Here is a 26,021-nt window from a genome sequence, read left to right as displayed (position 1 = left end):
ATGTTAGATATTTGTAGCCAGAAATGTGTTCACTTACTCTTTCTTTGGTGTGGAACAGTAGTGTAGTAGTGCCTGTGTGGGCTATTAACTCTGTATGTTTGGGTCCTGTTTCTGCATGTAGAACAGCTTCACCAGAAACACTGATGCCAGTTTGGCTTTCAACAGGTGCACTAAACTTCAAGTCCTCTTGTCTGTACGTAGGTATTTGAGGCTTAAAATACTCAGTTGTCAGTCAGGGCAGGTGACCTTCTTCCACATAGGTGATGTATTCTGTGAGCACAACTGGCATGCAGGCTGTCCTGGATGTGTATGAACAGAAACAAAGTTGCAGAAAGAGCTCCTCTCAGTTTTTTGTGCAGTAATATGGCAGTTTGAAAGAAGATAAACTTTTTTGGTGGGTAAATAGTACTACTTCTAAAATAAAAAAGTTAAAACTTTCAGCTTTGTAAATAAGCTACAGCAAGGTGCCATTTTGATTTCAAAAAATGTGTAAGGTGGTTCTGACGCAGTGCCTGAGATCTTAACTTAGCAGAGATGTCTCCCAAACAGTTAAGAAAAAATTGTTTGCAATTAAGAACTTAGATCTAATTTTGTGCATCTTAGGGTTTCTTTTATCTGCAAGAAGTATCAGTTTGTCCATTAGTATATTTTTTCCTTTAATGATCATGAGGTCAGTAAACTAAGTAGTATCAGGAGTGGAAAGGGAGAATCATTTGATTTGGACATACTCTTCTGTCATGAGCTGAAATCTTCTAGAGATCTGTCTTCCTGCCTGGATTCCCTTTTTAATTCCAGATTTCAGTGTGCTTGCTTGTTTACGTGCAATATAGCAGGCTTGTTTAAGGGGAGGTTGTCTTGGGAACATGCAACATTGCTGCTGTGATGGCCTTGTCTGTCATCTCTTGAGGCAGGAGGTTCCAGGTTCATTTTAAAATATGGGGGACTCTTCCCCTGCTGTGATGGCTGGAATTCAATTGGAATTTGCCAATATAAAACCAGGAGCTGGTAAGAAAAAGACATGCATTTTTCTTAGAACATAGATACAGGGTTGGGGGAGAAAGAGCCAGAAATAACCATAACTGAGTAATTCTGTTGCTACCTGTAAAGACTAGGTGTAGCCACGAAATTGTATTTGTTTGTATTAAGTAGTTTGCCTTATGTTTGAAAGGTGTTGCCATAATGATTATTTGGCAATGACTTTTGTTCTCTGTTCCAGCAGTCAGTAAAAGTCTAAAAGCTAAAGACAAGTTTTAAGAAGGTACATGTACAAGGTAAACCTTTACTTTGGGAAAATACTCCCAAACTACCTGCAGCTAAATGCAGAAACAGTAAGTAACCCAATGGAGCTTCTTTAAAATGTTACTTGAAGAGGTGCTTAATGTACAAAAACCCTTTCCTCCTGCTGATGTTTCTTATCTTGCACATGAATTTACATGAATAAATATGAAAACCTCAAGTAAACTTAAGCACAACTTCTCTTCATGTGTAGCAGGTGTTATTTACAGGGCCAAGCAAGGATATCTGTGTGCCCTGTTGGGCAATTATTCAGCTGCTGCTTATCTGAGTGAAGAGGTTATTCAGCTGCTTGTTTCACCTCTGGTGTTCAGTTCTCCCATGATTACTTGACTTCTCTCACCTTATATAGGTTGCAGATTTAAAGAAAAAAAAAATTTTTAAAAAATCAGTAACAATGGAAAAGATGAGTATTATTGCATAAAAGCCTTGTGTGATACAAGTGTATTATAACTGATTCAGAATCTTGTGAGGTTTCATTCCTCTCACAAGTGGGAATAATCTTACGTTGTTCTCACTGAAAATGGTTTTCTGTCCCTGTTGTACAATGGTAATGCAGTTTGAGCATAACAGGTTATGTTTACCAGGGATTTTGTTATTTATGCTTTGTTCAGTGTATGTAGAAAGCTAAGATGCAGGTAAACAACTTCAGAAATACAGAAACACTGAACTTTTTTCCTTTTTTCCACCTCCATGTAATATGTCTAGATAATAGACATAAACATAATAAATAAGATAATATGGTTTCTGGTGCTATTAGTTGTTGGTACCTGTAAGTAGCAGTCTCCTGCACCCAGAATCTAAGAGCTAAGATTCTCGTTCCTGTCATTCTTGGACGTAATTTGCTTACCAATAGTTACACTACTTACATTATACTACTTATTTTTAGAAGGCTCAAGGAGTTATGTTGTAATTGAACTACTGCGAAGAGTGATCTGATCCATTATCTAGCACATACTCAGTCCTGGTCAAATGGCTTTTAATGGCATTAAATAATAACCTCATTAGTACTAGGAATATACATGTTTTCCCACAAGTCATAGTTTGTTAAGAATCACAAGCACAGAAAAAACTAGCAGCATCTCATAGTCTTGTAACACAGCTGAATGTAAAGGAAGGCACTCGAGCTGCTCTGGGTCATAAACATTTGGCCATTCTATCCCTAAAGTAGATAGGGGCTTGTACTTGACTGTAACTGATTTTACTTTGTATGAGAACTTCATGTACCTTGCTATCGGTGAAAGCAGACAAAATTAAAAAGCTCTTTCATGCCTCTTGTGTTTCTCTTGAACACATGCAAATGTTAGTAGTGGCAGACCTGCAGTTATATTTGCTTTCGGATGGTGACTTCTAACTCTCATCTTGAAGAGATTAAAAGCTCCTTTCGCTGAAGACAGTAACACCAATTCATTCACACCTTGGATTAAAAAACTGTTTTTGTCTTGGTGACTTAGCTCTAAATCTTATGTTTCTAAGATGTATGTAGACCATAAACCATGCTATGAAAATAACTTTTGGTTGGCTTTTCAACTGGTATACATAAGAAGCCAATTCTCAAGTCCTTAGAATAGTAATTGTGGTTGGTTGATTAGCATACTTAAACTGATGGATTTCTCCTGCACCCCTTTATGACAATGTACACTTCTATGTGTGTAGTTCCAGGTTTATTTTAGGCAGTATGTATTTAATTAATGTGGTCGGCTAATAGAGTTGACCTCTGTGCCCCAAATGATACTTCCTTTTGGTGTCTTAATAGCTATTCTGAGGTATTGTGTCTTAAAGTGTTTTTAAGGTGAAACATTCTTAGAGCTTAACATTGATGTCAAGTCACTGCTTAGTCTGTTGTTCTTCTTCATAGGGCATACAGATCTGGGATTTTCCCTTCTGTAACTGCATTGTAACTTGCCTTATGGGGTGCTTCATATTTGCTTTCACATGATGCAGCAGATCAAGGGTCAGCAATGTTGATTCTGTGCTTTCAAGGGATGACTGATTTGATGTGTATCTAATGTAAGCACTGAACTGGATTGCATGTGGATTACTTCTTTCTACTGCAAATGGAAACAAAATTTTTCATCTTCCCCCTTCCTACAGCAACAACAACTAAAATAGGGTGAATGACAATAAACTGCAAATTAGGGTCTGTTCATCCAATGAGCCATTTGGTGACAGCGTACCGATAGGGACACCTTTCATGTTTTTGAGATGGACAGCATTTTGTTCAGAAGAATGACATACTGTAACTCTACATACTGCCCAGCATTTTGCACATAGTTTAATGACTTGTTCTTTTTTTTGTTTTGCCTGCAACTGACTTTAACATTTCTTGGAAGGTATTCCAGAATGGAGTAGCTATGGGGAGGGATATCTGTGCTTGTCAAAGAGACCTCATTTGTACGGCCTTGAAGACTCGCGTTGCTGTCTGTGAAAAGCAGCTCTGCAAGTTAAGAATGAACCGGTTTGCAGTTTCAGTAGCCATGGAGATCTGTGTCCAGACACTTAATGAGGGCTGAGGCATATTTGGTGACAAACTTCAGTTACCTTCTCCAGCTTGGTCTGCGTTGACCTCTCCAGTAAGAGAATAGCAGAACTTTCCTGTATCTTCCAATTTCTGTTACCTTCTCCAGAACATTGCAAGGTTGTCAGGTTGTTTTTAGGTGAGGCTTTTTGTAGGTATGTATTATTGCTGCAATTTTAAGTGAGAATAGGTGGTGGCCTACATATATGAGGAACTTTTCTGAACTCTGCATTCAGTTTGATTTTTGTGCTTCTTTTTGGATAAAACATGCACAAGAGAGATTTCTTTTCTGGATACATTGCTTTATTTTGGTGAATAAACTTTCAATTCTAAATTATGCAATGAAAGCAAATATTTGCAAGGGGAAATGATGGTGTAGGTGTGTTTTACCCTTCAGGTTTGCCTGTGAGGCTGCCATCTATACCTCAGACTTCATCTGTGGCAAACCTGCCGCTATGATCAGGGGCTTTTCTAGGACGTAAGATGCTTCAATATTAAATATTGTGGAATTCTTGTGCATACATGTAAATTATATTTCAGCTATGCAATAATATCCAATGGATAATGTAGTCTTATAGTCAAGTGACAGCAGTCTTGCTTTTATTGTGTTAGTCAAGTAATGTAAACCAATTTCAGTTAATGTTGAGTAGGAAACAAGCTTGAAACAGAGTAATTTTTTAGTTGGATTGCTACCAGCTTGCCATGCTGGCAGTACTACTGCAAAAATGAAATAATTGTTGGTCTGCTAATGGCAAACTGCCAAGAAAATGCTGATTCTGATTTTAATGCATTTCAAAAACTTATTTATTAACAATTACATAACAACATATTAACAATTACTTATTAACACTGCAGCTTTGGTAGCTTGGGAGGCTTCACTCTAAAAAAATTTTTTTTGTTGTTTTTAAATTTTGTTTCCAAGAATCAAACATTAAGAATACGGTTTTGGGGTTGTATGTTTTTTGTTTGGGTTTTTTGGCAGGAATATGATAGCTTAGTGAAAAGTCCTACCTGTATAATCTCTTTTTTTATTATAAACAGTTCTTTTGGAGGTGACTGAACCAAAGTTTTTGTCCTATCTTATTTCCATCTTAAAAATATTCTGTGTAACAAAGACATAATTGCATGGTGATGCCTGATCACTTTTTATGAAATATAATAATTGCTCTCGTATGGGGTATTAATGTCCTATGCAAAGTATGTGCTTTCCTACATCAAATTAATCTCAAGGGCAAGAAGGACAAAAGTGACTGGAATAGAGAGTAGAGAAATAAGATTTACATTTTAGAAAGTATATTCCTTGGTTTTTTCATTTGAAAATATATCTGAGAAATTAAAGTGAATAATAAGGGTGTCTGGGCATATTAATGCTGGTGTGGTTTGATGTTTTTTCCTCTGGTACACATCAAGTAGATAACTCTTGTTGCTCCTAATCCTCGTCACTGGTGGACATAGCCTTAAAAAATTTAGCTACCTCTTCTAAAGATCTAGACTACTTAAACTTTCATTCCTCTTCTGAAAGTTTTTCTGTTGAAACAAAGAACTAATGTTTCACTCTGCTATTGGCTGGGTGGCTGCAGACAGCCCCTTTTGCCTTCTAGTGGAGAAGGCACAGCGAGTAAGAGCGTGCATCCAATGTGTGGCAAGGGTGGGACTCCTGATGTCTTTTGCTGAAGACCTAGATTTCAAAAGCATCTCTTCTTTCCATCAATTGTAAAGTTGTTCCAGGTTGTATTATGATTTACTGTCTAGGTGAACTCCTCTGCTCTAGCCAGGAGTGCATCACTTCCACGCTGTCACTGCTAGTGTCTGATGCCACTCTCACGTCTGCCTGGTGAATGCTTGAAGAAAAGCTAGTTTCTGCCTTCTGCAAATACCACCAGCACAGTGGGATGAGGAGATATCTGAATTTCTGAAGTAGCATGCCCTCCGCATGCCACAAAATCTTTTTAAGTTTTGGGCGGTTTTTTGTGCAGTGTTGTAAAAGCTGTGGGTCAGCTATTTGATTTTTCTATCAATTCTAGCAGTCTATTACTTGTGGTAAGGGAAGACTTGCTCCTGAAAATGCTGATAAGAGGCTGTGCTAAGCAGTGAATGCAGTCACGTTTGATTTCCGTGTAGCACAGGTTTGAAAGCCAGTGGTCTTGCATTGCTTTGTTGTTTTTTCCCCTCATTTAATTTCTGAATGCCTTCTGTGAAAGTTTTTAAAATCTTATTGAATGCTTTGCCGACTATGTTTTTCTAGTCCTTTTGCGAGAATTATTAGCTTTCCTGTGATAATCATATCATACATACAGAATTATTTGAAAACTACGTACCTGGCCTTTATATCTCTTCTTTTTCTTGCAGTCATGCCTGCCTTGCAGATCTGGACTAACACAAAGAACAGTTAGCTGCAGTGTTCCTGAAAGAAATTTAGCAAAGGAAACTAGTACTGACCTAAACTGTTAGATTTTGGGAGCAAAATATGTCCTTTATGTCAAATGATATGCTTTGGTTGCAAGTTAAAAGTGCCTCTGCCCAACAGTGTTACCCATGCTTTCTTTAGCACAGAGCATCTACTTGGCAAGTCAAGATTATTAAATAGTGTTGCTGCCTTTGTAGCTGGTTTGTAAAACTTTACTCCAAAAATTATCTAATTAGCAGTAGTTTCAGTTAAACTCTTGGTATTGCGAGTACAGAGAAGCCTCAACACAGGCAGTTGGTGCTATGGCAGAAAACCACCTTTCATTCTACAACATAGAATTATTTAGTTGTAGTCAATCAGGTGAAAAATCAATCATTTTTTGTGCTTCTGTCTGCAGAGAGAATGCTTAATCACTGCAGCTGAATTTTGTATCATGTGCAATTGGTGTATTATATTATAAAAAGAACTATAGGTTGATACTTTTCTCTTTTGTGGAGCTGAATAAAATTTTCGTTGCTATAGATGTATTTCTTCTTTCCAACTGAAGAGATTGTCTGAACTCGGACATCTTCCAGTGATTATAAACAGCAATAGCTAGTAAAGATGTTTGAATGTCAGTTTTAACTCAAACAGTTAAAATGTCATTAATGTATTGAAAAGTGGCCCATTTTCTAGCTGTAAAGTGGTATTTTCACTTAATATTTGGTTAATCTTAGAGACTCTGTAAACGTACTTTAAAGCTGTTGATAGTTTTAAACCATAACCATGCTAACACTAAGTCAAATAAGTTGGTGCATTCTTAACATAATAACTAATCCTTAATATTAATAACTGAGTTGTGGCTGTGTTTTTCCACAAAGCATTTGTTTAAAGAGGAAGCAGTATAGATTTTCACTTGATGGGGCAACAAGAAAGCACATGACAGAAGAAAAACAAATGCAGACCCTCTGGGGATATCTGTACTCTTTCTTCCCAATGGAAGTTTAGGTGCCTATATGGCATTCCCGTAAGGACCCAATATGTGAAATATTGCCTGCTTAAGGGCACTATTGAGGATCTTCGGGCGTTATGACTCCTTGCTTGATTTGGAAAGGGATGCTATCAATGGGGTGATTACTGTTTTGTGCTGATCTCTTTGGAGGTAGAATTGTCTTGTGTCACTGGGAATTAGCGTAGGGAAGAAGGAGCTGGACAAATCAACGTTCAGTACGTGTCTTGAGTAAATATAAAAATCTTTGTGTGTGAATTTTTTTGTTCAGCTCACAGCTACAGAAGATCATAAACTAGAAATCAGGGAGCATTTAAAAGTACAGCAAAACATTGTGATCAAGTGATCTGTGTAAATGATGAAAAGAACAGTGTGGAGGTGGAATAAAAGCACCTTCTCTAGTGTATGGTACACTAGTGATGTAGGACAACTACAGATCTCTTTAGAAATGCTGTCAATACTGCTCACTGGCTCCTTGTTGCTCTTGCAGCGTTATGAACTGGTTTAACCTTGGAAGAAGTGAGTCTGAACTATAGGTAAAGGCCTACTGATAGGGAAAAAAAAGAAAGGTATTATAAGAAAAGGGGATAGAGGTGGTGAAGTATCCTTCAACTAGAGAAGTTTTCTTCTTGGAATACAGGGGTGAAGTACCTGCCTTATTACATTATCTCTGTAGCATTTCAAAAGGCTTGAGAGACTAAGGACTGTGACGACACACTGAGTTACAATAGTTTAACAAGCTAATATGCATCTGCTGACCTATGGTAACTTTGTGTAGGTTCTTAACCCATTCTCATTCAAGTTAAAATGCTTTAGTATAAACTCCTTTGTTTGACTTTAAGCTAGTGTACTTTACCTCATACTTAGAGGGCCAAATCTGGCAACTGCTAGCTCGTTAATGCTCTACCTTCTTAAGCTTGGTGTTTGTCTCGATGCATAGCAAGTTGAAGTCATTTGGAAACTTCAAATGTCTTTAGGTTAAGTCTTTGAATGTGAGCCTGTAACCCTTTCTAATCTGCCTTCTTAATGAAAGAAGTCCAAAGAAATCTTGTCCAGTGTTCATATAATTCCTACCACGGTTCCACTGTGAAACTGCTTGTGGTTAAGCTGTTTAAACTCTTGCTGCAGTGTCTACATGCAGGTGGGAGCCTTTCTCTGGCCACTGTGTGAGATGGGATACTAGGTTAGCTGAATATGTGATCTAACCTACAGCTAGCTCTTGTGTCGTTATCGGAAAAAGTAAGCAGTAAGTGTTTAAGGCAGAGCTCCTCCCTTAACTTTTTGTTTTGAAACCTTTGGGCCAGGCATAACTGAAACACTGACTTCAGCCCAATGTTGGCTGAAATGCTGGTGCTTTGCTCAATTGCATATTACCTCTAGCAGGAATTATATTTGTGACCTCAGTTAAATTCTTCTCCTGTCAAGTTCTCATCGCCTTCAGTTGGAGCAAGACCAGCATCTTGTATGGCGTAGTGACCATGCACACACAATAGCAAAGACTCCTTTCTGAAAGAGAAGAGAAAAATAAAGTGCAACGAGAGAGGAATGAGTGTTTTGAGTAACAGATGGGAGTTGAACAGGGGAGCAACGAATTGGATCATTAATGCTGCTGACATTAGCCAAAAATGCTTGAAACTTATTGAAGAAAGATATTGACTCTATTTAAAGTAGTAAAACCAGATAGATCTATCAGTTGGGAAATTTTTTCTCTTGATTTTCTCTTTGTTGTTGGAATCTGCTGGGTTAAGTCCATTTGCAGTGAGGTTTACCTGGTGAAGGAATAGGCTGATTAGTTTGTAAGGCAGCATGCAAGCAAGGATCTTGTCTCTCTCTTCCAGTTTGAAAGCCTCCAAAGACTCTTCAGTAGAGGTAAGCCCAGGCACTAAACACTTACTGAGCTGCTTATAACTATAGCTATATGTGTTTTCCTCTGGTGGGGGGCATGGGAGAGAAGTTGTATATTTACTATAATACTGTATATTTACTAGTGGTCTATTTCCAAAGTTTTGCAGTATCAAATGCTGGTGTAAGTCTTGCTTATAATGCAATATTTGAGCTGGCAGTCATGGGAGAGCAATCCTGTCATGGGATAGCTCATGTCTGGGGGTATTTTTTTGTTCAAGTAGTTTCACTTGTTTCCACTTGGTATCTTAAGATCCTTTCATTAAGTCATAGGAAGCATAAATGGGGAAAAATACACAAAGGGAAAAAGCACGAAGGGGAAAAATAATTTTCCTCAAATAATTTGCAGAGAGGTAGCACTGTACTGCAGCTTTGTGATGAAGAGTTTGGTCACTACGGAACTCTTTACTCATAGTTTGGTTGTGTTTGTCACAACCATCTGGTGTACTCATAGTGCTACTGTTTGGATGTAGTAGCAAGATAGTATTTTTAAATGGGTTGGGATTATACTTTTCTTTTTCTAGAAACAAGCTGTGCATCTCTTATGCTCTAAAAGCCTTTTAACTTTTCCTGTAGTCTTTGTCATTTTCAAAGAAGGTCAAAACATCCTATTTAGCCTCTTTTGTCTCTGATGTTTGCCATTTCAAAAACTTTTTCATTGTTTGTGAATGTTGGTTTTGAAAATATCCACACTTTGCCATTGACTATTTTGAAAGTTTGGTTTATAGATGGATTCCATTTGCCCTCAAGGAAGAAGCTATCCTAAGGCCTTAATTAGATGTTTCGTGGTTTTCATTGAAATCCTGGAAATTGCAAGTGAGGGCTCATCAGAATTAGTGTAATTTGCATGGGATCTGAAGCAGCATTAACTAAAAACATCTCCAAATCTTGGGATACCAATTTCATTTTTCTTCTGATCTATTCCTCTCAGCTGTATTCTGGCTGAGGAGGAATTGGATTTGTAATACCTTATAAAAAATGTTTGCAATTTTGCAAACAAATAACTAGGTTTGGGGAGGAGGGGAGAGGAATTTATTAAACCGTGTCTAGATATAGTTGAAAAAAGAGCTTTGATAAAAACCCATGAAAAGTTGGCAAAGTAGTGACTCATCAAAACAGACTTATTTTCATATATTAGCAGATACAGACAGTGTATGTTTTGGCCACTTAGCTTCAGGTCTCCCTTTACTGAGCAGTACTCTGAAGCCGGTGAGGATCTTCATATCCCAATGCAGATTTGGGGGTGGGTGTTTGAAACTGCTTCTTTCACCCCCCTGTAAGGGTCTTCACACTTCTCCTGGGAAGTGGCCAACACCTATTGAAGCTTCATGCATTCCATGAAGGATGTTGTTGCGGTGAAGGAGTAAAACTTTCCGTGTGCTGGTATTTACATGTTGGCACATTAATGTTGCAGTACATCTTTACAGCATGCTTGCCTCATGAGTATTTGCAGCTTTTTGGCTTTGAACTGCAGAAGTTTGATTAACAGCTGTAGTGCGTGTGTACCTCCCACAGGTTGTTACAGTGCATGGGACCTTTTCAAAGGGAATTTGGGGGGTTTGCTGGCCAGTCCTCTAAATTGAGAGAGACGTTGCCAAAGAAGTCTGAAAACAGTATAACAGACATGATATGCTTTATTGCTGCTTTCTTGATTCTTTTTGTTTGTTTGTTCTGCTAATGGCAGCAGGATCTGAATCCTGCTTTTGAACTTTGAAGAAAAGCTTTCTATTTCCTCTGGCCTGTGTTGAGCACTTAAAATTAAGTAATGAGTCTGATGGTCCCCTACCAAAAAAAAAGTAAAAATAAATAAGTAAATGGTTGTTCAACTGTAAGGAAAGGTCTTGGAATATAAGTGGTGACTTCTGCGCTGTCCTGACTCTGGAGTTAATGTGAGGACTTCATTAGTCGGTTAGAAAAATCTAAAAAAGAAAGGATTTCCTGATTTAAAGTTCTCATGAAGAAAAGGCTTTGGGGATATGAAGATTGTCTCTCTTTCCACTGTTCCAATGCTTGGAGAGTCTGGTTAGCCTAAGCTTTATTACATTTATTTTCACTTTGCTATACAATGTACTTTTTAACAAACCCATTATCTTCTTTATTGTAACATACCTTTTTGTGGTTACTTTCTTTTTTTAATTGACCTAGTAATCTTGAGCAGTCATCTATAAAAGTAGCTTCTCCCTGTCTCCCATCCCATACCTTGCATTTACCCAAAAGTGTATATCCACTGATTTTTTTTTTTTAGCTTTTTCAAAGAATTAAAGTACTGAATGGTAGTAGTCATGTTTGTGTAAGAAAACTTGGTTTTAGCGTTTTCGTTATAGCCACAATTAATTATTTGCACTTAACAACCACAGTGGTTTGAGATGTGAAGAGATTGATTTAAAAGTGACAGCACTAGGAACTAAATCCCAGACATGTTTTCATTAACTGTAAACCTAATGTAATCTTGGACTATAAAGTGTTGCTTTCTTGGTTACTAGTGGCCTTTAAATGTTGACTCATGTTGTCAATGGCACAAATTAAGTTTTGCAGTAGATAAAGCAAAAACTTGTTGTTTACCTTTATACTATCAAATAAACAAATTTCGAAGTCTTTAATGGCATAAATTGCCTCTTGAGCATTTCCTGGTAGCTGGTGCTTAGTTGGCCCTGGTTCTACCAGGTGGTAATTAACTATCAGTAAGTGTCTAACTAGAGATCATCATTACTTCTGAAACTGTTGTGGGAGTCTTGATTGCTTTCTACAAGGTTTATCCTAAGTTCATGTCTTTACTGAGACAAATGCTATGGCTTTACTTACTGCTATTTGAGATGGAGGTAATGGCTTGTGATAAAGAAATAAATTTTTCTCCATCTCTCACATTTGTCTTACACTTGCACCTATGCAAGGTCCAAGCATACTTGAAATTCATTGCACTGGGAGGATTGCTTCCAGAGGGTTGTTTAAACTTCTGTTGAAGGAGTGCAGCAAAACCAGCAAAAATCAGTTTTCTGTTTGTCTTCCATTGACTCATTGCTAATTACAAGGAAAGAAAAAGGTAGTTTGGCTTCTATTGACTACATAAAGAAGTAGGAAATTAAAGCTGCAAACAAAAAGAAATCTGTGATTATGTAATAGCAGTAGTTGTTATAAAATGCTTGTTCCTTTGATTAGTAAGAGTTAAGAACTGTGGTATTATAATGCCACTAATAACACTTCCTCGCGTACTTGGGGAGGGAGGACATGATGACACAGGACACGCAGATGTTGGTTGAAGGTCTGATGGAGCATACTCATTTTCAACATGGACAAATGCTTGTGGAGGAAGCCAGAAATCTGCAAACTTTCAGGCCCAACTTTGCTCTCTGCAGGTGCCATCTGTGACTGTTTTTACAACTATGAAATGCATAACAGCTGTATACTTCAGTATTTTACCTATTATTATCCAGTGTGTGCTTTCAGTTAGAGACATTTGAAGTTCATTTTATAGAAGCTGACTATTTGCAGACACAATTTACCTGAAAGAGACTGCTACTTAACAAGCTTGCTGTGTTATTCTTACACTGAAATTGAGTTACTTTGAATGTGTTCCAACATATACAACAAAATGACGTGTTGTCTTCTACTTTTTCATGGGCATCAGCACAAAAAACCCTAAACTAGTGAGTTTTTTTCCAAAACTTCTTTTGAAATGAAGATCTTCTAACGTATTGATGATAACATTAAAAGTCTCTTCGACCCTTGAGCACTTTAACTTTGCCTTGTCTGCAAAAGACCCAACCAAGAGGTGGGCTTTCTGGCATCTTTCATGACTGGAAGTTTTTTGTCTTGGTATAGTCCTTTCCTTTGTAGATGAACATTGGCATGCACAGGGAGGAATTCACGGGCTCTTTTTATCCTCTTAACAGTAGTGAGCCATACGAAATAGCTTGCACTGTAGTTTCATTGGCTTGTGTGTATTGCTGGACTGTTAGTTTGTGAGCTTTTGGCTCTTACAAATCTGGATTTGATTCCTGACCCAGCTCACTATAAATTGAGGGGTGCCATGTGGGACAGGAAGAAATGGAGCGGGTAGAGAGAATGGTACAATTTTTGGCTGCGGAGCTGACTTCTGCTTTAAAGTGTGAATGGAACTATGTGCATTTGAAATAGGGAAAAGATGTGTTTGTGGAATCAAATGTGAAGGCTGTATTGCACTGCATGCAACATGGCAATCACACAAGAATGCACTGCAGGCCTTTAGAAAAGGTGCAGGTTCTCTCTCTCTCCTGCCAGTTTTTGCTGCTACTGAGCACTGTCTTTGCTCAAGTGCTTCACTTTGTCCTGTGCAATTATAAGAAGGCTGGATTCGGGGGGTTATTAGGAGTGACTTAACTCTTTTTGCCAAGTAAGGGTAATAAACCCCCTGGGAAATCACTGTTTTGGATGAGAACTTTCTTGTATCGAAAGGGTTAGTTGGAAATGCAGAGCGATGTCTAATATTCCTGCTCATGTTAAAGACAAAATGGACTTGAAACTGCATTTTTTGTTGGTTTGGGTTAATGCTAAACTGAACCAATTTGAATTTACAGATAATGTGCAGTGACTGTTTAATTCTGATATCTTAATTATTTTCTGTTCCTGATGTGGATTCTGCTCAGTGCTCATATAAAAACAGGCTAAATCGTCATACAAAATGATGCTGTGTAAACAACCCGTGGAAGCAGAAAAGAATGGCCTTTGCTTGCAAAGATAACAGCAGTCTTTCAAGATTTTTTTTTTTCAAGTAGAACAGGCTCTCCAGAATTGACTATAAATTGCTATGATGTGGAAATAGAAATTGTCTGGCACTGCCTAAAAAATGAAGAATCGTTTCCTCAAGAATTGTAATATTGACTGTTTGAGCAAACTGAAGGGACTGTTGGATTCTGCCAGTATTGCAAACGCAGGCTGCATGCTAAACTACTGCTTTGCCACTAGTTCAGTCGTTACGCTGGCTGGGACACGTGCTCAGTGGCAAAGGAAGGGAAGTCTGGTTTTATTCTTCATTAGCTCTATGTGCATGCATGTCCTTAACTACACTAATGCAAGTAAACCAGAATCTTATTCCATTTCCTTTCAGTTACTGTCAACCAGACTTATCCTTAAGGAAAGAAATTAAAGCAAATGCCACATCATTGTGCTACCATTTTATATACTAACAATGTGCTTCCACTTTTATGTCGCCTAAATACCTGGATGACTTGTGCAACTATACTTTTTCAGAGATGTGCACGGTTAATGACATACATGTTTTAACTTGAATTGTTCTTTTAAAATGTTTTCCTATGGTTCTAATAGCTAGGATTAACAGGAGCTAATTCAACGCATTTTCTGGTAACCTACAACCCAAAGAGGTCAGTGGATATGTGAATACACAGAACTAATCTTGATTTCTGCTAAATGCCACTTGACTGTATTACCTCAGTCTCTTTCTTTAAATACACTTTCTCATATATGCTTTTCTGAGAATCAGTGCAAAATATTTAGTCGTATGTAGGCATGGCAAGAGTTTGATGCTGTGTTTGAAGAGTTAATAGTCAAGGGTGAAATTTTACCGTTTGAAACAAACTGTACGGCAGCCGTGTAAAGTGATGGAGCTGCTCATTGTACTTTAAATCTACAGAGCAGACTTTGGTTGATTGTGAGCTAAAAAGACTATCAATCAGCAGTAAAGAAACTTTCAACAACAAAGCAAATTCTTGCTATGACTTCACATCTTCTCTACTGCTATGTTGGATAATTACCTTGTGAAGTGAGTCTGAACGCCTCTAACTACAGCAGTATAGCCAAGGCAGTGTTTTCTAAGGGAGGTCTCTGATCAGCAGTCTGCAGGAACCTTTGCACTTCTAGGACTGCTGAAGGAAGCAGACAAAAGCATGCTTCCTATCAGTAAGTAACATTGTAGTGCCTGCTGTCTTAAGAAAAAACTTGCTGACAAGGAGAAGAGAAAACTACTGGTTTCTGTGCTATTACCCTAGTATTCTTCCAAACGGAGTTGCGCAGAATGTCCGCGGAGATGAGGGAGTGGCATCGTACGTGCACAGTCTGTGGATGAGTCTTGATAGCTCTCTGTTGTATCAGCATGCCCTTTTGATCTTGGGGTAATTGTTACAGTGGGCTTTAATGACAGGTGTTGCCAAGTAAAATGTTAGTAGTTTGGAGGAAGAGAAAACATGTGCCCTACCTGTAAGTATTCCACTTTACATGATGATGTCCTCTTAGCTTATGTGTTGGGGCTCTCTTGGATATGTTGTTTAAACAAAAAGAAAATAAATCAAGTGGTTTTTCTTTCCCGTTTCTCAACAATTCAGCTCTAAAGGTTCAAAACTGTATGAAATGAATTCAAGGCTGCTCTTCCTGGAAAGCAAAGCATGGAAAGCAAATGCCCTTCACATACTTGCAAGGAGAAAACTGACAGGCAGAACTCTTAAGATCATGGTCAAGACACTTTTTATATCAAACTGCTTTATAATTTTCATTTTACTCTTTCTGGTTTATGTATCAACATGATTTTTGTAGCACTTGCTTTTCCACACTTCAGTAGAGCTTAAAGAACTAGGATACCATGTTTGTGGAAAGAAGAGGGAGTAATTTAGGGTTGGATTTGAAGAGATTATTATCCAATTTTTTTCTCTTCCTGAGAAGAGCTAAATAGTAGTAACAAAGAGGCAATTTCTTTTTCTGACTGATATAGAAAGGGATGTTAATGTGGTTGCTCTTGCTAACACAGGATATGGTTTAAAAAAACAAGCACACACAAAACTGCGTGGGAATCACTGACATAGGCTGCTCGCTCAGATGTGATCACAGGCTAGCGGTAACATAGGCAAGACTTGTGAGATGAGTGCTCCAGACAAAATGGACACAGGCAGACATGGGACTGAATGATGCAGTGAAGTCAGGGTTGGATTATTTCTCTACCAGTTCTGTTTCAGGTGTTAGGTTGCTCTGGGGAAGAGGAGAAATAAACTTTTTTGATCTTGCTGTGACTGGTTACCTTCTACAGTCAAGTGAAGACATGAACAAGTGACTACAGTCAGTGAAGACATAAACAGGTTGATGCTCCTTATGTTGTCCTAATAATGAGTCTTGCTTCCAGTTTGGATCAGTCTTCTGCCCATAGGTAAGAGCAGTAGCCAAAATAGGCTGATACAGATACTGTTACTTTGGGAGCACACGCTGTTTATCGATAGGGTCAGTAAGGACAGAATAGTGAGCTAGTAGGAGGGAGAACTACCTTCTCCTCTCTGCTGGTATACTCCTAGATTTTCTTGTCAACCTTTCCTATATTCCATTTTGACACTTGATGTGAAGACACCATCTTGCACCTGCAGACCTTCATACCCCAGGATTTTTAATGTGACTTCAAGCAAGGATGCTGCTTGCACTAACTGATTTGTGATGGAAGCTTTTTTCTTTCCTTGCTAGGAGCCAAACACCAATCCCAAACTTATTTTTACATAGGTCATTATATAGCTGCTGAAGGATAACTTTTGATTAACAGTGATTAGAAGATAATTGGGACCATCTGACCCAGATGTGGTGGAAGGCCTCCCTAGCTCGCAGCACCTGATCTTCCTCACTACTCTGTCCAAAACAAACATACCTTTCATCACTACCTCAAGGCACTTACAAATCCATCTGTACTTTGGATATGATGGTATATCTTTTTAGCTTGTGACCTCAAGGCTGCTAATTCATAGTGGTAGGCTCCATGTGATGTCTGTGGTGTTTCAGTATTGTCACTACTTTGATAGAAACATAACCTAACATTGTGTATCTCCCATTACCCCAAAGAACTGACCAAAACATTCTGACCTTGTTAAAACTACAGATGTGTCTCCTTAGAGTTAATGACTCAATCTTTTGAGGTTATTCTTTCCATATTTTTTTTTCTTTGTGGCTAATTGCTACTTAACTTCAACAAGGACAGAAAGGGCTTTCATTTTAAAGATTTCCTGCTGGTAATCAAGGATGTATTTCCTGTATTTAAAAAAAAAAAAAAAAAAAAGACTTTTGAAAAGCCAACTTCATGCGTTTTTTAATGCTGTTTCTCCATAAGGTCTTTTTCAGTGTCATAAACTGCTTTGTTTCTCCTGAACTTCATTTCAACAGGGGATTGCTTTGGTTCACATGAATTGGAACATAGTTTTGGTCATCCGGTAAGCTATAGAACAACTGTGAATAAAATAAAACATGATTTAAGGTAAAAAGATTTGTTACCATGCCAATCGTATTTTCCTTCCATGTGAGTGGAAGGGTCACAGTTTCTTTAGAAATGTGTGACTGAAAGAGACCACCTGAGTTTGAAAGTAATTTCTTGTTCTTCCCAATCCTCCTTCTGCACTGCAGACTATTGAGTAATAAAAGTTTAGTCAAAGAAGTTTTGGAAAAAACGTCGGTGGGAACAGATCCTCAAAACAGACATTTTGCATTTTCATGTTCTCTAAAGTGGTGACTGACACGTCAACCTTGTTCAGTTTGCTTTTGTTGGTAATGCCATCATAGATGATGAATTGTCTTTGGTTCTCCCTTCTTCCATCATCACTAGGAAACCCCTTTCTTCTTTGCTGGGTAGGCTCCAAGATGTGATGCGAATAATTGCTTGGGATAGACAGGGATAACATAGCCTCCACACGTGTCTCAAAGTGACATCTGAGAGTGCAAGAATTGTCTGACGTTGCAAAAAAGCTGTTGCAAGCAAAGAAAATTAAGTCTTTGTTTCTTTTGTTATCTTTTGTGTGCTCTTGAATTCTCAGCCTCGTACCCTCTTTGAGCCTATTGATCGAGTAGGAGGAAAGGGAATGCTTCACCATACTTTCACTTTTTCTTTATGTGCTTGCCCAACAGTGTATATATATATTCTTTATGAACAGAATTTTACCCTGCAGCAGCATGAAGCTGGTATACTCCTGTGCCCACTGGCACCGAGCAGCAGACCTGAAGCTGAGCAGTCTCTCAAGTTTGTTTGGTTTGGTGAAGCAATGAGCCTGCTTAAGTTTGGTTTTAATTCTCTTTTCCCCTCTCCCACAGGAGAGTGGGATCTTCCCACCTGCAAGAAAGGGAGTTTCCCACCTACAAGAGCTAGAAGTCTTACTCTTCTTTCTGTGCTTCCTCCCTACCATAGAGTTCCTTGCATGTGTGGTGTTTATTTCCTCAAGATCTGAGAATAACAAGATCACCTGCGTGATTTTACCAGTTTGGAGACGCCAAACAGATTATGTAGCATGTTGTGTGGAATTCGTCATCTTGGTTCACCTTGCGAAGAAATCTGGCCTCTGGGGAAGTCCTTTATTGTGGCGTCTCTTAAAAGAAGCTCTTCCTGTGGCCTGCTTCTGGCATTCGCATGTGTGCATCTCCTCAGAGCCTTGTAGGAATAGAAATGACTTTTAATGCCTCTCGTTCTACATACTTCTGTACATTAAAAAAAAAAGTAGTTTTTGTTATTTTGTTTCTTGACACAGTATGCTAGGGAGCCTAGACAGCAATTTATACTGTATTCCTACTAACAGATTCCATAAGGCTGGACTCTTCTTGTTGGCTTGACTGACTTCTCTCTATTCCTGAGTATTTTTGCATTTTAACATGTCAGGATCTCCTACAAGTACGAACTAGAATTGAGGCTCCAGTCTACAAGGCTGCAGTGTGAGAACAAAGAAGACTTTAGTATTTTCCTTGGGACTTCCATGAAATAAAATACATAAAACATCTCCATTAAAATGTCTGGATTGATGAAGGGAAGAAAAAAAAAGTGCCTTTTCCTCCAGCAGTGGCTTGATTAATGGATTTATTGTTTGTACAGATTTTGTCAGGAAGCCATATGGCTTGAGGAAAACAAAGAGGAAGTGGCTGATGTTGAGAATCTGATTTAATAGCAGTCCCTAAGGACAGAATGTGGCTCTTATCCTTACTCCTTCCCACTCAGTTTGCAAAGTGGTCTGAGAAGAGCTTTAGTGCTTCAATAGAGCTAAAGATAATGCGTCTCTGTTTAAGTGGAAGTGTTGGTCCCTACTGCTGGATCAGCATCACAGCTACTCCATTCTCAGGTTAAAAAAATCCACTATTCTTTGCCTGTGGTGTAAAGTATTCTGGAGTAGTTAAGGAACAGTGACTGCAATGTTTACTACTTGTATCTTGGCAGTTGATCAGCTTGCAATAGATGAAGACAACTTTAGCATCTTGAAGCTGAGCTCTCATAGTTTGGAGCGAGGTGATATTTCGCTCCTCTCTACCTTTCCCTCCCCCAGCAAAATTCAAGCATGTAAGTCTCTGGATTAACTGAGTCACCGTCTGTATCCTACAAACAGATTTATTTTCCTAATCTAATGTGTGCATATGGGGATTGATAAGTAACTGGGGCTCAAGCACTGGTGATTTAACCTGATGTGGTGGGTTAAATGAATGTTCAGCATTATCTACGACTGTTTGACTCTAGTTATGACTAAGTGGTGAATAAACCCGAGTGGAGAATCTGAAGCAATGTTCTATGATGTAACTGCAAGCAAATACATTAAGGATGTTTAACAAGCACTTCTTCCTTGTATGAAATTACAGCTTCTCAGCTGAGAGGCATAAACTCACCAAAAACTGATTATGGTCATTTCAGACCTAAAGTAAAAGGCTCATATGAACCATTAGTAATTGTTGGTGGGTCCACAGAGTGGAAAGCACAAAACATCACTTCACAGAAACATATTCTGACAACTCAGGAATTTAATGAATATTGGTTTGTGAAAGAAAGCTACATATTCAGCCAGTGGTGGTGAAAACGATTTGATATGTGCCTGAGATCTCTGGAGCTCCTGAATGTCCTATTGTGAAGTTTTTGGCCATAAAGAAGCAAGGAATTACTCCTATAGGGCTTTGATGCGTAGTGCATGTGGTCTGATGTTTTACAACAGGCCAGTCCTTTCTTTCTAGATCTTTAAGAGGTTTTTATTGTTTTCTGGACCCTTATGACATGCTTATGCTGGAGCTGGTGCTTATTGAATCTTTTCATATAGCTCTGACAGGTACTAGGAGAAAAACAGTTTTTCTTGACAAAATTCAATGGCTGACAACAGTGGAAGAGGAGATGCTAAAAGACTAGAGGAAAGTTTTCCTGATTTAGATCTGTTCTTCTATGCTTCTGTCAAACTGTAAAGTTCCCATGTAGTGTTATGCATAATAGATATATTCCTTTAAAATATTATTCAGGAAGTCTTTGGTGGTGAAGGTTTAAAAATAACCACTTCTCACATGTTCTCCTTGGCTTTGACATGGTATTAGGCAATGTTTGTAAGTCTGTCACAATGATGCTGTTAAGCATCATTGTAGTAAGCATCCCTTCCAAGCTGATCAACATTAGTCTTAATCAGCAGTTTGGGATTTCTAACCCTTTGTCTAGTTTGTTTGACTTCTTATGCATGCATTGGCCATGATTCACTACTGCAAGGGAGTCAGGGTATGCAGCTTGAGAGCACTTGGAGGTTTTTACATCTGGAACACCTCCAGTTTGAGGATTATTTTCCTTAAAAAGAAAATTAGGAAAGAAGATTGTGAAATAATCTCCTATATTTACAATTTAGCAGTGGTAGATGCTCGTGACTACCTAATACAGTGCTTAGTTTTTCCTGATGTTCTAGAAAGCTGCTGAAATGTTGTTTACCACGCTTAGTAGGAAAATGTCACACCAGGTATAAGAGGTAGCGAATTAAGTGCAGTATTCCACATTTCTTTTGAACTAACTTTTAAAAAATAAAATACTACTTGTACATAGCAGGCTGTTATATATCCATATCTATAGGTGCTAGGTGAACACTGTTTTTTTTTCCAAAGAATTAAAGGGAGGAGGGGGAATAGGACTTTACCCTCAAGAAGGTAGTTTCACTAATGTATAACAATGTTTCAATTTTTTCTTCTAGCAACTGACTTTGTCAGCAGAGTTGACACCTATGCCTGGAGTAGCAGATTGTGCTAAGCCCACTGCATAAGAAGACATCTCTGTCTATCTTCATGTGCAGGTAAGAAGTTGTGACCAAAAAACTTAAAATAAGAGTTTTCCTTCTCCCTTCTGAAAGTACTTGCACATGAAGTATGCCAAGAACTCTAAAGCTTAAAGAACTTCATAAACACATATTCATCACTCCCCCTTTCTTCCTGAGGTTAGAAATCTGAGCAAGATCCCAGCTCCCCTGCTCTGTGCGACATCTGTTTTCTCAAAACAGTTGTGTTCCGGAGCAGACCTGCAATGGTCCTGCCAAGTTTCTCTCTCCTGTGATGATGTGATCCCCAAGTATATGCCCTCTCCAGCTATGTAAGAGGGAGACCCAATGCTAAACCTGCCACTGAGGGTGTGCCTTGAATGAGAGGAGACTCTTGTCCCTGGCTCCCCTAGTTGTCAGGCTGCCTTGGGCAGCAGCTCTCAGTGCCAGCAACAGCTGGTAGGTGACTTGTAGGTCAAGCAATCAGCTGTGGCTGCACATGGGTTTGGGGATTGCAGGCTGCAGCTGCCTCTTGGGTTGTGCCATAGATGTGCTCTGAGCAGAGGACCCCGATCCCCTTTGGTTTGATAGAATTCTTGAGTGTATGGAGCCTTTGCTTCATTTGGGGAGGGGGACGGGTTTTTTTCTTCAAATAAAAGTTCTGCAGGAGAAGTACTGTGGCTACATAAAATACCCCCCATCCCACCCCCAACAACCCTGCAGTCCCAACTGTTTCGCATTCTTAATGTGAGCGTACATTTAAAACACAGTGCTGGATATAACGAGACATCCTCAGCTTGGCAAGTCAGACATTGTCAAAAATCCAGAACAGATGTCAGGAAAAGAAAACAGTAGCAGATAATGTTTTTCCTGACAATGTGATTAATTTTTGATGTAGTGAAAAATACCAGAACTTGGAATTAAACACTATAAAAGTATATACTGTCAGATTATGCATTGGTATTACTTTTCATATCGCTTTGATTTTTGAATCCTCTGTTTTATGGTGTAAATGAAGTTAGTGAAGCAGGTGGGGGAAACGCACTCTTCCGATGTGTTCTGGAGTCCGTGAGCAGAATGCAATTTCTTCTCTGGCTTGTCACAGTTTATGGGCCTTGCTTAAAGCTGATTTGTCTTATGTACATATGTAAGCTTTTAAGTGGTAGACTTCTATACCAATCACACCTCCTTCAGCATTTTTGTGTGTAGAATACCATTCTACAACAACTTCTATTGCAAATACAATATTTTGTAGTAGTATTCTGTTGATAATTGAAGCAGGTGAGGGACCAGTATAACTAAACAGGACAAAGTACTTTGATCATTTGCCAAAATGATAGCTTGTCTTGTGTTTAAGTTCTGTGTATCTGAAGTACAGGCAAGCATAAAGGTACAGCAGCTTTTTCTTACTACAGAAAAGGCTGAAGCACACTATCATTGGTGGTTCTTCCAGCCCTGTAAGGATAGGCAGTAACATTGTATGACTGAAAGTATTTACTTTCATTGTCCTTAATATAATGTAGAATGTTAACTAGTAGAAATATACATATGCATATAGAAAACGCACTCTGTATACTATATAGGAGCTTTGCTGAAGTGTATAGGATGAGAGGAAATGGCCTCAAGTTGCTCCAGGGGAGGTTTAGATTGGATATTAAGAAAAACTTCTTCTCTGAAAGGGTTGTCCAGCATTGGAACAGGCTGCCCAGGGAAGAGGTTGAGTCACCGTCCCTGGAGGTATTTGTAAGATATGTAGACATGGCAATTAGGGACATGGTTTAGTTGTAGACTTGGCAGTGTTAGGTTTATGGTTGGACTCAATGATCTTAAGGGTCTTTTCCAACCTAAATGATTCTATGATTCCATATACGTATGTGTATATGCATGCACACACATATATATGTACAGCATAAAAAAATGCTGTGCTGTCTTGGGTCTAGCTTTAGAGACTGACACTGTCTTAAGTTGTCCTGTATTTGGAAGGTCTTTTTGGTTATTCATTGAAGTACTTTCAGTCGCACATTCTAGGCATGTTATATATCTCTTTAGTATAAATCAGCTGATCATTTCGAAAGCAGACTTTTTCTGAGTATTGCTGCCCACAACCAATACAACATATTCTTGCTAAAGAATATGATGATTCTGTGTGGTGGAGTAGTACCAGCAATGAAGACAGTCCTGTTGACTGAAACAGCATGCAGAATTTATAAAGACACTGGTCTCTTATTTTTCCTGGGTGGTGTTTAGCCAGAGTGCATATCTATATATGTATGTTAACCTGTAACTCCAGGAAACTGAGAATGTGGTGTTATTGAGTCAGGTTTTCTTCTGCCAAGTTAAAATATTTAAGTATTTGTTGTGACTATTATTTGAGTGAATTCCTTTCAGTGGAGCAAGTCTGTGGCTAGCTGCCAGGTGACTAGAGTGTCACTCCTGCCTGTCACTTTGAAACGAGCCATGTGAGTTATGCTCTTTGAATAATTTTGTTGTATGAGAACAGGAGGTATGTGCCTGCTGAAAATTCGTCAAGATGGTGCTTGCCCATCCTCACATGGGGAGAGTTACTTATTTACCTTCAATTGTTTTGAATAAACCAAATTTTTTCTTCATAAGCATGACTAATTTGTTATTATTATGTGACTTTAGTTTGCTGTTTATTTTGGGGCACAAGACAAAGGGTGAGCTTGTAGTATGTGGTTTAATAAAACACTTCTTCCCAGCTGAAATCATGGAGTCCTAATAGATTTTTGTACTTAAAAAAAAATTTTTAAAAATCCACTTTTATTCAGTGTCAATCAATAAATAAAATGACAGAAGAAAAATAACATTATACCCATATATAAATCTGTGGTTCCCGCAAGCTTTGGATAGTCTTTGCAGTCTGGTTCCCTCACCTCAGAGACGGCAGCAGAACTGGAAAATGCTTAGAGGAGGACAGTAAGGGTGATGAGAGATATAAGCAATTTAGCAAGCTAGGACTTTTCAGTCCAAAAGAAAGGCAACTTAATGTAGGAGGGAAGCCTACAAAATCACGAATGAGATGAAGGGCAAGCAGGACTGATTTTATTCACTCTGGCAGCACAAGAATCGGTGGACATAAAATGAAGCTAATAGGAACCTAGTTCAGAACAAACAAAAAGCAGGTCATTCTTCATACCACAGGAATTAGATCTGTGGAACTCCTTGCCATGAAGCTGTGGAGACTGAAGAGTGGAAGAGAAATCTGGTTGAGGCTAATAAATATGTCACACCTGTGACTTGAGGAGCTGGGGCCTGTTGGAAGCCAACAGGGCTTTCAGGAGAACTATAAAGTATTCTTGCAGCCTTTTTCTTCTTCCCTAAGCATTTGCTATGACTCCTTGTTCCTTTTATTTTTATGTTAGGAGTTTTAATGTCCAATGTATTTCTTGTCTTCTAGCTCACTGAGGCAAGGTCTCAGTCTTTTCCACAACAGCATCAGTGTCCTGGTTTTGGCTGGGATGGAGTTAATTTTCTTCCTAGTAGCTGGTACAGTGTGTTTTGGATTTAGTGTGAGAATAATGTTGATAACACATTCATGTTTTAGTTGTTGCTAAGTAGTGCTTATCCTAAGCTAAGAATTTTTCAGTTTCCCATGCTGTGCCAGCAAGCGGGTGCACAAGAAGCTGGGAGGGAGCATAGCCAGGACAACTGACCCGAACTAGCCAAAGGGGTATTCCATACCATAGAACGTCATGCCCAGTATATAAACTGGAGGAAGTTGGCCGGGAGTGGCAGATCACTGCTCTGGCATCAGCCAGCGGGTGGTGGGCAATTGCACTGTGCATCACTGGTCCATCCCCGCCCCCCCCCCCCCCCTTTTTTTTTGTTATATTCCTTTTCATTATTATTATTATTATTATTACGTTTTTATTATTATTAGTTAGTATTTTATTTTACTTATTGAACTGTTCTTATCTCAACCCATGAGTTTTACTTTTTTTTTTCCAATCCTCCTCCCCCTCCCAGTGGGATGGGGAAGGAGTGAGCGGTTGCATGGTGCTTAGTTGCTGGCTGGGGTTAAACCATGACAATCGGTCAAGGTTTCAGGTCCTCCTCCGTGTTCCTCCAAAGGGGCACTACCCTTCTCACTTCTGCAGTTCCTTCATGCAAGTCATGTAGGACAGCTCTCTTTCTTGTGCTGAGACTTTGTAGTTGTGAAAACTGTTTCTTTTGAATGTTGTAGTCGCAGTTGCAATTGCCTTTGAACTGTTTACTAGCAAAGGTAAGCTGCTGCTAGTCAGAATAAATGTGGTTTATATCACCAGATGGTGAAAAATCTTAGTCACCCTCAAGGGTGATGGATTTTCCTATGAGGAGCTTCAAAGATCTACTATGCAAGTAGTCACAGTCTACTGTGCAGGTCAGTATCAGTGACCTGCTTAGTGATGAATCCCTGTTGGAGACAGATTTACAGGGCTGGATGGACATTTGGACTTGGCCCAGTATGCTTCTTCTTACTATCTTCAGCTGTTGTAGTGCTCCCTTCCAGAACCATATTTCTGCCATGTAAGCAGAGTGGAATTCCTTTTTCATCTGAATGCCCCAGGTCATGAATCGGAAACTATCTCATTCATTGATCTCACTGTGATTCCACCCCCCTACCCTCCCCCTGCCATCTTTGCTGCTGGTATCTACTGAAAGGAATGAAGAGATGGAACAAGTTCCCAGGTGCTCTCTAAAAGGGTCTGGTTGAGGGAGAGTTTTTCTCTGACAAGCCAGGAAGTTCTGGTTGAGGTGAGAAATAATCTCAAAGGAAACATGCTGCCTCTCGCATTTTCATTGCTTTGCTTGCACGTTTCAACTTACTGTGTATACACCTTTCTCATACTGTCTTTGAGTTAGTACAGAAAAAACCCCAAGATTGCTCTGACAATGTTATCACTGGGTTCCTTGAATTTTGCTGCATTCTTTGGATTACAAGAAATG

At 38.9% G+C, this 26,021-nt stretch overlaps 1 protein-coding gene across 1 annotated transcript in view; it reads left to right on the top strand.

Annotated features, from left to right (window-relative positions):
- RASSF8 (Ras association domain family member 8) overlaps positions 1-26,021 on the top strand; it is an 89,631-nt gene that overhangs the window by 21,127 nt on the left and 42,483 nt on the right. Inside the window, 1 exon segment of the mRNA XM_050914011.1 lies at positions 21,015-21,113. The gene's annotated coding sequence lies outside the window, so the exon portion shown is untranslated.

This window comes from Gymnogyps californianus, chromosome 1, assembly GCF_018139145.2.
Source record: "Gymnogyps californianus isolate 813 chromosome 1, ASM1813914v2, whole genome shotgun sequence".
Lineage (NCBI taxonomy): Eukaryota > Metazoa > Chordata > Aves > Accipitriformes > Cathartidae > Gymnogyps > Gymnogyps californianus.
Note: the sequence above shows the minus strand (reverse complement) of the source record. Positions and strands in the feature narration are given on the sequence as shown.